The sequence below is a fragment of the Bombus fervidus genome, chromosome 7 (assembly GCF_041682495.2).
Source record: "Bombus fervidus isolate BK054 chromosome 7, iyBomFerv1, whole genome shotgun sequence".
NCBI classification, from domain to species: Eukaryota; Metazoa; Arthropoda; class Insecta; order Hymenoptera; family Apidae; genus Bombus; species Bombus fervidus.
In genome coordinates, this window is record NC_091523.1 from 4,767,953 (window position 1) to 4,778,591 (window position 10,639).

Below are 10,639 nucleotides of genomic sequence, written 5' to 3' on the forward strand. Positions count from 1 at the left end.
TGAAACACGTTTGAGTCGAAGCAATCTATTTATAGGATTCTTATGCATTAAAATTATAGCAAAATTAGTGTTATCTTATACACGACGATTTGAATATTTTTAAAAATAAACCAACCCATTCTCATGTTGCTTATTTGAGAACAAGTTTCGACAATAAAAAATCCCTCATTAACGTTCAAAGTATGCACTATAGAACGAGTACGCGTGAAATTAATCAAAGGCTATAAATCACAACGATTGAAATTATGAAGTTCACTGTAACATGTCGAGTATCGAAGACATAAATCTTCGAAGATCCGATCTATTTTTACACATCGCGGACAGTTCTGATCGTCATTAATATTCATCAAAATGCAACGAACTCCTGATACCTCGCAGAAAGCAATAAACCACGTGTGTCGATCAGAATGTCTATTAAATTTGCTTTGTCTCATCCTGACTCATTTAATGTATGTCAACCATTTGTCACTTACCACCGTGTTACTCGATCTTTTCACGCGAGAAGTAAGACATCTTCGCGATATCATTTTTGACAGACGCATTTGGCATCGATTCTATTGTTAACGCAAGCCTGAGAAAAAAGAATATTATAATAAATCGGAGTATATGAAACGTTTAGTGGAAAATCTTTTTCATTTAATAGCCCTATGCCACCTATTAAATTTTATTCTATTTTAACAAGCTATTTTTATTTTTTAAAGGTATTACAAACGAAACGCATTTAATTAAAGTTCCAAAGGTGTACACAAGTGATGAGTGGCGAATTTTTTAGAACTCCGCGTCTTTGGAGAGGCATTGATTTATTACATCGTCCAGGAAGACCGATAAAAGCATCCTTTATGTCTATGTAAAAAATACAGGATGCAACGGGTACATATTACGGGCACACGACCCACGCGTCCCTCTTTCAATGATCATCGTACTCGAATCCTTGTTCATAAAGTTTAACCGATAATTTACAGCTTAATATATAAACAAGATGCGAATAGTTCACATTTTTTTACTTTTTGCCTGACCGCAACAACCTATTCATCTATTCGAACGTTTTCCAGTTTTGCCAACAGCACCGCATTACCATCGAATTTCAGTTGCAGTTTGTATTGGTTTTAATAACTAATAGGTTCATGTTGATTTCCTAATCGAATATTCCATCGGTAATATATATTTATATTAGGTTTTATTTACTCTCCTTAAAATAGTTTCGTAACGATCAAACTCGACTCGGAAAGATTATCCTCAAAATTACGTAATTACGTCCTTCTCTTCTTTATTTTCTAGCTTCTAATTCCTTTATTTTTTCTACGTGTATAGAATAAATTCTCTCCATGATTTCTTTTAATAGTAAACCGATCCTCTGACAGAGGTGTTTGTAAAAGGAATCATTATGGGTAGGTATACTATAATTTATACTTTAAAAAATACTCGGAAGAAAACACATAATCGAAACGCATCGTGTTCCATTTTATCTATTCAACATCTATGCCATTTATCACGAACGTAATTTTTTCTTCTATATTTTTCAGATTTTTTTATACTCTTCCATTTAACATTCGACGAAAATCGTGATTTTTTTTAATTATAAACGAAACGTATAAGAGGGTTATGGAAATTAATCGATTCAGCATTGAAAAACGCGTTATTTCCTGTAAATATTTTTCTTAACGAACAAAGATACTACACGCTAATTGTTGCGTTACATCAATTTTTTATGAAATGAGAGTTTTTTCCGAGAAAAGAGGTTAGAAGGATCATACGTGTGTGTATAAGAAAATATAATGATCATTATTGATTTATTAAAACATCGTAAGTGGTCAAAAATCAAAGTAATAAATAAACGCAACTACCGCATCGTTATTCACAATGTAATTATTTACTTAATCTCTCTTTGAAATTATTTCACTACATACCAACTGCAGATTCAAATATTCCAATGCAACATTGAACCAGTTATCAAGGTCCAAAAATCAAGGGAAAAAAAAGTAACTCCACCATTAAAATAATTCCACCAGATTGTAACAAAATCAAGCCTTAATTACTTTGAGTTTTATTAATTAATGTCTTTCCGATTTGCAATCGAGTTAGCAATAAGTAAGTTCGGCAGATTCGGTAAATAGGGTCGAATCGAGCACCGGGAGGGATCGAGGCAGAAGGAAGACATATTGAATCCAGGTAGTGCAACGTTATAATAAAGAGAAAATGTAGGTAAAATCATCAACGTGTCAAATAATCAATAATCGGTTCAAATTGCGCACGTGGAACCAATCCGCCGATAATTCTCAAGCAAAATTAATATTCCATCATGGGGTGGTCGTTAACTAACCTAAATTATTCGAATCATCCTGCAGCACTGTGCGTGAATCGTGATGATACAATTTTTCCACGATAAACTCCTGAAATTATGCCACCTACGTGGCTATCTTTCCGTAACATCGAACAAATTTAGCAAATTCTAATTAATCGAGTATGAATACATCGACGTGTTTTTAGATGTGAACGCACGATCCAAAGACGCGTAACTTGTAACGATACTTTCTTTATACATAATTCATCCGACGTGGTATCGTCCGTTTGAATTGCTAACGAACGGAACATTTGTTAGCGCGTTAATAACCGTGAAACTGTTGATTAATTGCACCGCGGTGATAAAAGCAAGAAGAGTTACTGACAAGTGTGTATTCCTTGGTACAGCGGAGGTAGGTTTTGGAGAACGACTTTACTTGCGGAGCGCGATACAAGGTCTGACGTATGAAATTAGGGTGACAAATGACCTTGCAATTATTTTAACAGCTGTCGTATCTTTCATGTGCGTTTAGTTAACTTAAGTTATACATTCAATGTATATAAAAAGGAAGAAAGGCAAAAAGGGAAGTAGTACAGAGAGAGAAAATTCTGTGTGGAAGGAAAAACAACAAAATTCGTTTGAAAAGGTACAGAAGATTGCATGGATTGTTTACAAAAGTTAGGAAATTGAATTGGTAATAATTAAGTGCTGCCCGTTTTACGTAAATAGACTGGCGTTAAAGTAAAAAAAAAGTGAAATATAACTTTCATTTAAATGATATGTGGTATCAACCAAGTAAAAAGAATGGATGTTGAATCTATTTAAACGAAATTAATGAATAATTAACAAAGCTGTTTTCTTGAACGTGCAGCAAACTAAAACTTTCAAACAAACTTTCACCACTCGAACGAAAATATGTATACTCTGCCTAATAAAAGATAGTTCGAAGGAAATAGCAGAACGTAACAGAACAGACGTCGCATAATTACGATCATCGGAGAAATCGTTATTGTGGCTGTCGAATTAATCAGTCGCAGTCGGTGAGCCGGCAGCATAAATTAAGGAATCGTAAGTACGAAATTAAGAGGCGGTGATACGACAGCTAAATTGTTCATTGACGCACTAGCGAACAAAATAAATTGCCACCGAAGTCGCGATCATTATAGGCTCGAACGTTCGCAAAGAGTAGGTATGATTATACGCGTTCATCCCACCCTGTTCCGTTCTTGTTTTCCTCCTTTTCTCCCTCGATGGGGGCTGCTTGGATCGGTAGAAGAAGAGTTGGTTCGCGTTACTCGAGCTGTACCAGAACCTTGCCTGCTAGGTAAGGTAGCTAACATCTTGACAAAAACTGGACGTTCCTCCGCTGCTTCGACTTTTTTCCTATCCTCGTTCCCCTATCCCTCTTCCTAGCCGAACAGAAACCTGAGTTTTCCCGAGAGGATCGCAGTGACACATCGACCTGTCCGACGCGCAAACGTATAATCACGGGGAATCAGCTTAATCGCGGTCCAGGGGAACAAGCAACCGCTCTCAGAGTCATTACAGCCAGGTTCTAATGAAAAGCTGATACGCCGGAGGACTCGTTTGACCACGCTTCTTCCATCGTGTTCCTTTGTTCACGTCTAACCTAGAAAGTCGAAGATATGCCAGTAACTCGATGAGATAGGACAAGTTCGACTTGATTCATGCTGGTTGATCGTTTTTCACAATCTCGAGAGACGATAGCTCGGTGGAGGAAGTTCGTCTGAAGATTGAAAATTCTTAATTAATCCCTTGTTGACTGAAGGAAGATCGTTTTCGAGGTTCGAGGTTTATTTGCATTTTGTTGCTTTTTTCGAAAATCGTAAGTGCTTGTGTATGATCTTTACGGATTGATAATGTAAAATGACGTCATTGAATGTTCAACCGACAGTTATGTTAATAATTTAATTAATAATTAAAAGAATGGTAACAAGATTCAACCTATTAAAGCTGTTAATAAAAACCGTTATAATACTACTGACAAAACGGATTTTAATTATTTCCCTCGTTTCGACTGCTAAAGGTATTCGCAAGCGTTCTCAATTTATCCAAAGTGTTGGAAAGTCGAACATCGACAAATTCGTTAAAACCAACGCGGATTAAAATGCTAGACATTTTTGCCATATCAGCACCAAGTGAAAAGTGCATGCTCCTTGCTACATGGTCGAAGGAAAAATTAACGTTTTCGTATCTTTCAATTTACTGCGACCATAACCCTTCAGCGCGACGTATTAAACTGCACGTCCGTCCATTTAAAGTGTTCAGAAGATTCTTGGCAAAATTGTGTTGGCCATCTGGCATGCAACCGGTTGCCAGCAAGTGCCACGCATTATCGTCCACGCGATAGTAATTGTTGCAGAACTTCTCGTTCCCACTTCTTCGTTCGCGGAATCTCCACGGCCGGTCTTTTCGAAGAGAGTTCCTTCGCCTCCAGGCGCACTTCCGCCGTTTAGAATACTAATGTTCCATTGTTCTAAACGAAACACACGAAATAGATATAGCAGCTCTATCAATTTTTCGATTACAGCCATATTTTTGTTCGTTTATGTTTGTCTATCTCATATAGAACTGCTTAATCGAAAGTGCCAAGACGGGTCTTGTAATATCAAAAAATTTCAACTTCCTCGAAACTTGCACTGAACGAAATAAAATTTCATTACGCGCGAATTCAAGACTAAAGAAAAAAGCAAGAACATTATTGCAACCATTGATTCCGGACAACACGATTCTTGCCAAAATGTTATCGGAGGTGGAAAGAAAAAGGAACTGGAAGAAAAAACGTAAAAAGATAAAGAATGGAACGAATCGTCCACTGGCGGAATATCGAGTTAATATTCAGCCGAGTTTATCCATAAACATCGTTTAACTGCGCGTAACTTCACGAGTCACCACGCTAGGGTCTCGGGCTCGGAAACCCGCAATTTCTACTGGACAAGCGCATTTCAGATGGGAATATTCGAGTTCGCAACACGTCGTACCGAAATATCGTCTCTTGGTATCTTTGATCATAATGAAACTTTATGAGGTTCATGGACCTGAAACAAGGATTGTGGTCTCTTTTACGCGGAGCATATTTAAGGAGAACTGATCAACGACGAGTGCAACTATGATTCTACAACGAAGACAATGTCACTGTATTCCGGAAAAAGATCTTGTCACTTCCGTAACTGATAATTTCTTTGTTTCTTGATGACAAAAAGTCGCTTTAAAAGCGATATTCCGGTATTGTCGATTAGCCCATCGAATTACAAAAAATATGGCACTTGGCGCGTACAATATGTATAATAATTCAATTACTATTTTCGATCAAAAGCCTCGTATAACTCCCTCCAATTTTACATCATCAACTCCGCACCCAATCCACCATTATAATTTCTTGTCGCTTTCACTTCACCACTCAATCTCAAAAAAGTCGAACTAATGAGAAACCAAAATCACATTCCTGATTATACAGTTTACTACACTGTTACTGAAAGTAAGACACCACCATCGCTCACGCAATGTGATTAGTTATAAACACTTTGATACGTAACATTTAGCGAGCTGAGAATTATGGTGTAAGTCAAAATGCATCGATATCGGCAAAGCATTAGGACGGATTCTGGATGAATAACCAACAAAAATAATCATAAAAATCAAGGTTCTAATATAATGAGTAAACGTATATGAAATCGTATTATCTCGCAAGTATAGTTGTCATTGTTTCATTTAAAGCCATACAAACATAACAAACCTTATTAGACACATTCGAAGCGTTCTCAGTTCTCCTCGTTTTCTCGATGGCATCGTTTTCGAAGGAAATAAAAGAAAAAGATGGTTGTCTTCCTGGCCATCTGGCGCATGGAAACCTCGGTATTAGGCATCTTAGGTTCTCTCGTGGCAATGATCGCAGAGCAGTCGCTTGTGCCGTGAAGCAAATTATCCAAGTATACGGTATTTGAAATGAAAGTAGCTCGGTCATCTGTTTCACACTCGCTCTTTTCCATCTTCGATCCGTTTGGTGTTTACTTTTTAACTAGCTTTCGAGAACCGACGTCCCTTTCTTTCATCAGTCAGCCTGTCCGTCTTGGGTGGTTCATGGACCAAGCTACAATTCAGAGAATACTGTAAACAACTTCGTGTTGATTAATTCCTTCGTTGTGGACGAGGGTCGGTAGAGAGAAAGTTATTTGGGAAACTCTTTCCGCTGAGACAAAGGTGAAGAAGACACTTAAGAGTGTAGAAACGAAAATGAAAAGGATCGCGAAGATGCACGACTATTAAAAAGAAGAGGAAACGGAGTTATAAAAATATTTACTTAGAAAAATATTACGTTACGACAGTACGTTAAGAACGATCAAAACAAATATTTTTCTTATATCAGAACAGAATAATTTTCTTTTTTATAATAATTTTACTTTTCACAAGATTTCGCAACTTTTATAAAAAGAAATTAATTAAAGCGTGACTAAACAAAATATACAGCCGTTAAAGGTATATATATATATATAATACATTTATTATACAGGAAGAACACTTTTTGACACAAATTAATTTTTTTTAATTTACACCTACACACGGTCCGTGCAGGCTTTCATTTTAAGTGTAATAGTTTCTATGAATATCCGGCTGCGATTCCGCCGAATTAGAATACACATACATGTATCTATTTAGGTTCATATTAGGTTTTTTTTTTTTTTTTGACAGACGCGACACATTTAAAATTACTATGCTTTCAGCGATGTCTGAATCCTTGTGGTTAATATACCTCGATATTCTGTCATTATCAGTGTTACATTTTTTACTTAAATTCTACCTTACTAATCTCCATCTCAAATCAAAACTACGTATTTATTAAAATTTCTATTCAATTGAAATATCTTACGTTTGACCGATCATTAGCTACTAATTAACTTATTGAAACGTACCTCGAGGCAGTTGAAGAAATTAAACTCAGAGATCGTCCTTTAAAATCATGAGTGATATTAGATACAAATGTAATTATCGCAAGTTCCAAAGGACGTGGAAAAAAAGCGACCCAAAACGAAGAGGGAAAGAGACAAGAAAAAGTTATAATTACCAGGCTCACATTCGCGATTAATCATACGAATAACAGGTTCGAGAATAAAAATCACATTAACCTACCTGTCGGCCGATAAGTTTGCGCAAGAAGATTAACGACGCCTCGTCGTCGGTGTTCAGCGAAAGTGCACAAGCATTTCAATTTGTCGCGATGTTTCGGATCAACGTGCGCTGTTACATTAGCAAACTTTTACGCGTGCATCGCGTCAAGAGCACGCAAAGCACGATAGAAGTGCAAACGAAGAAAAGGTCGTACATCGATTTGTTTGCATGTGGTTCGTTGTCATTGCATGTACAACGAAACAACGTATTTCGAGAATCGCGGACGTACGATTAACTTTCTCGTTTATTTCATTTACGTTTACATTTAATAAAATACCTTTTATATTTCATCGCTAGAAAACTTCGCTATATGAATTGGAAAATCTCTTATCCAAAAAATAATTTCTAGAAAAAATCGTACTTTTTGCATCGATCTACGAATTGTTCAGTCTGCTTACGCAGCTGCTGTCTTATCGATTCTTTCGCGAAGATTTCGCTACGTTTTTAATGCTATGTCGACGTTGTACGCGATTTCGATAAATGCACCAGCTGTATTCGCGTTTACTGAATGAACCGTGACAGAATCGTAGGATTTAGTTGGTTCGAGTAATCAAGCGACTGCGTACTTTGAGCGCAGGAGACGTTCATACAGGTTCTAGGGTGAAGCGTGTTTTCTTACGACTCGCATGACGAAGTGATTGATGAAGTGGCGTGAACTTGCGTTAGATTGAGAATGTTGCCACGGTTCATAAGATCTAACAATATGTATGCTGTAAACAGCAATTATTTTCTACGAAAAGCAATTTTTGTAACGTATAATTATAATCGTTCATTGAAAAATCGATAAACTATTAGGCTGTCCGAAAAGTTTCTTTCGTTCTATGAAAAAATAATGGATCCACAACATTTTCCGTCTTATATTATTTTATCGAATTACGTATGATCAATTTTACTTTATCAAGATAAATATCACAACGTTCGACAGAGTAGGTTTCATGTTTGTATAAAGATGCGTTGTAAAAGACGTGCCTGTAAAAGAAAGACACTTTTCGGACAGCTTAATACATTTACTTGAAAATTGTAATTGATAGAGAAAGATATCCATAGAAGGCAACCTAACCTAGGAAAACAAACCATAAAAGCGCACCCCTTAAATTTTAATATACGATACTAACATAGAAAATGATTTAAACGTTTTTTTGAAATGCCGGGCGTACTTTTAGCCTTGATAGTTTTATATAAAATTCTTTCACAATCACGTGACTATGACGACACTGTGACGAATTAGACAAACAAGTATCTTTAGGTATTGCTACTAAATTATGCGCTTCAAACTGCAACAATATAGCGTTCCTTCTCTCATTGTTCTTACACAACGAGAACATTGAGTATGAAAAGAGGAACAGCATGTTACAAAAACACCCTACTCGAGGGGTATAATTATCTTGCATGTAATAGTCCTCGGTGCAATTAGGACACGAATAATTTAATGGTTAGCTCGCGAGTATATTTTATGAAATCTTATGAAATAACGCGGTTTCGCTAAACAACAATGGGAGATGTACGTATAAAAGGCGTTGGCACTTTTGTATTCCTGCTATACGCGAGTTGATTATGCGGGCATTAAAATGGGTACGTAGTTTCTTGAAAACAACTCAATAAATATCACTCCGTGTTTAAATATTCGCTAATTGTCCACATACGCAGTTGAGGATAGTGCTGTCAATCAACTACGCCGCCGGAGAGGGTCTACGAACGGCTCGGCAAGCCGGATATACTTACAACATTCCCACGGTACCATTTACATTGCCTGCACCTAATTACGGTCCACCGGCATCACCTCCTTCACCGCAAAGTTATCCCTATTCGACCCCATTGCCATCATCTTCTAGGCCGGATTATTCTTATCCCGTGCCAGCCCCTGCACAGCCGCGTTACTCATATCCTCCAACACCAGCACCTCCTCCGTCTCCTCCACCTCCCCCTCGTCCTTCTTCAACACCTATTTATTTACCACCACCGCCGCATCCGCCGCCGCCTTCGCCGCCGCCTCCGCCACCACGACCACCACCACCCCCGCCACCGCCGCCTCCACCACCACCACCAACGCCACCACTACCACCACCACCTACTTATTTACCACCATCGCCGCCGCCTGCACCACCTTCGCCACCTCCTCCTCCAACACCTACTTATTTACTACCATCGCCGCCGCCTCCACCACCACCACTGCCTCCAACACCTACTTACTTACCGCCATCGCCAACGTCACGGCCACCGCCACCGACATCATCATCACCTCCGCCGCCTCTGCCTCCACCAATATCGCCAACCTACTTGCCTGTCACAACATCGCCTCCGTCGATACGAGTTTCTACACCAGCGCCAACTTATCTACCACCATATGGTCAGGAAATCCAACAACTTTCTCAAGCACCCGTCACTTACGCATCAAGCACCGCATCTGCAATGTCGTCCAATGCGATTAAAATAATTGGACCAGTCGGATCAACGGTGAATAATTACGGAGCATCTAGCGCAGCATCGTTTGCAAGTTCTTCGACTTCTAGTCCGACATATGACTACTCCACAGCGCGTCCCACGACTATTGGATACAATTATCCTACGCCAGCTCCTCCCGCTGGCTATCCTACCCCAGCACCTCCACCTAGCTATCCTGCTTCTGCTCCTCCGCCCAATTATCCTGTGCCAGCTCCTCCACCCAGTTATCCTACGCCAGCTCCTCCACCCAGTTATCCTACGCCAGCTCCTCCACCTAACTATCCTGCTCCTGCTCCTCCACCCAGTTATCCTGTGCCAGCTCCTCCACCCAGTTATCCTACGCCAGCTCCTCCACCTAACTATCCTGCTCCTATTTCTCCACCCAGTTATCCTCCTCCAGCTCCTCCACCCAGTTATCCTGCACCAGCTTCTACTCCGACTTCAAAGTATAGCTATTCTCCCATCTCTAGACCCAGTTATCCTGCATCCGCTCCTCCACGTAGTTATCACGTAGCACCACGTCCTGGCCCACGTTATCTACCTCCAGTCTCCTAGACTAGTTATCCTACACCAAAATCTCGACTTAGCTATCCTGGTTCAACTAATCTGGTTGAGATCCTCGACCTAGTTATCTTTTTCCATCAAATGATTATACCGTTACCTTGCTGTTATTTAGCATCATATCACCAGTATTCAGTTACCAAGTTATCCTGTATTATCGTAAAAATA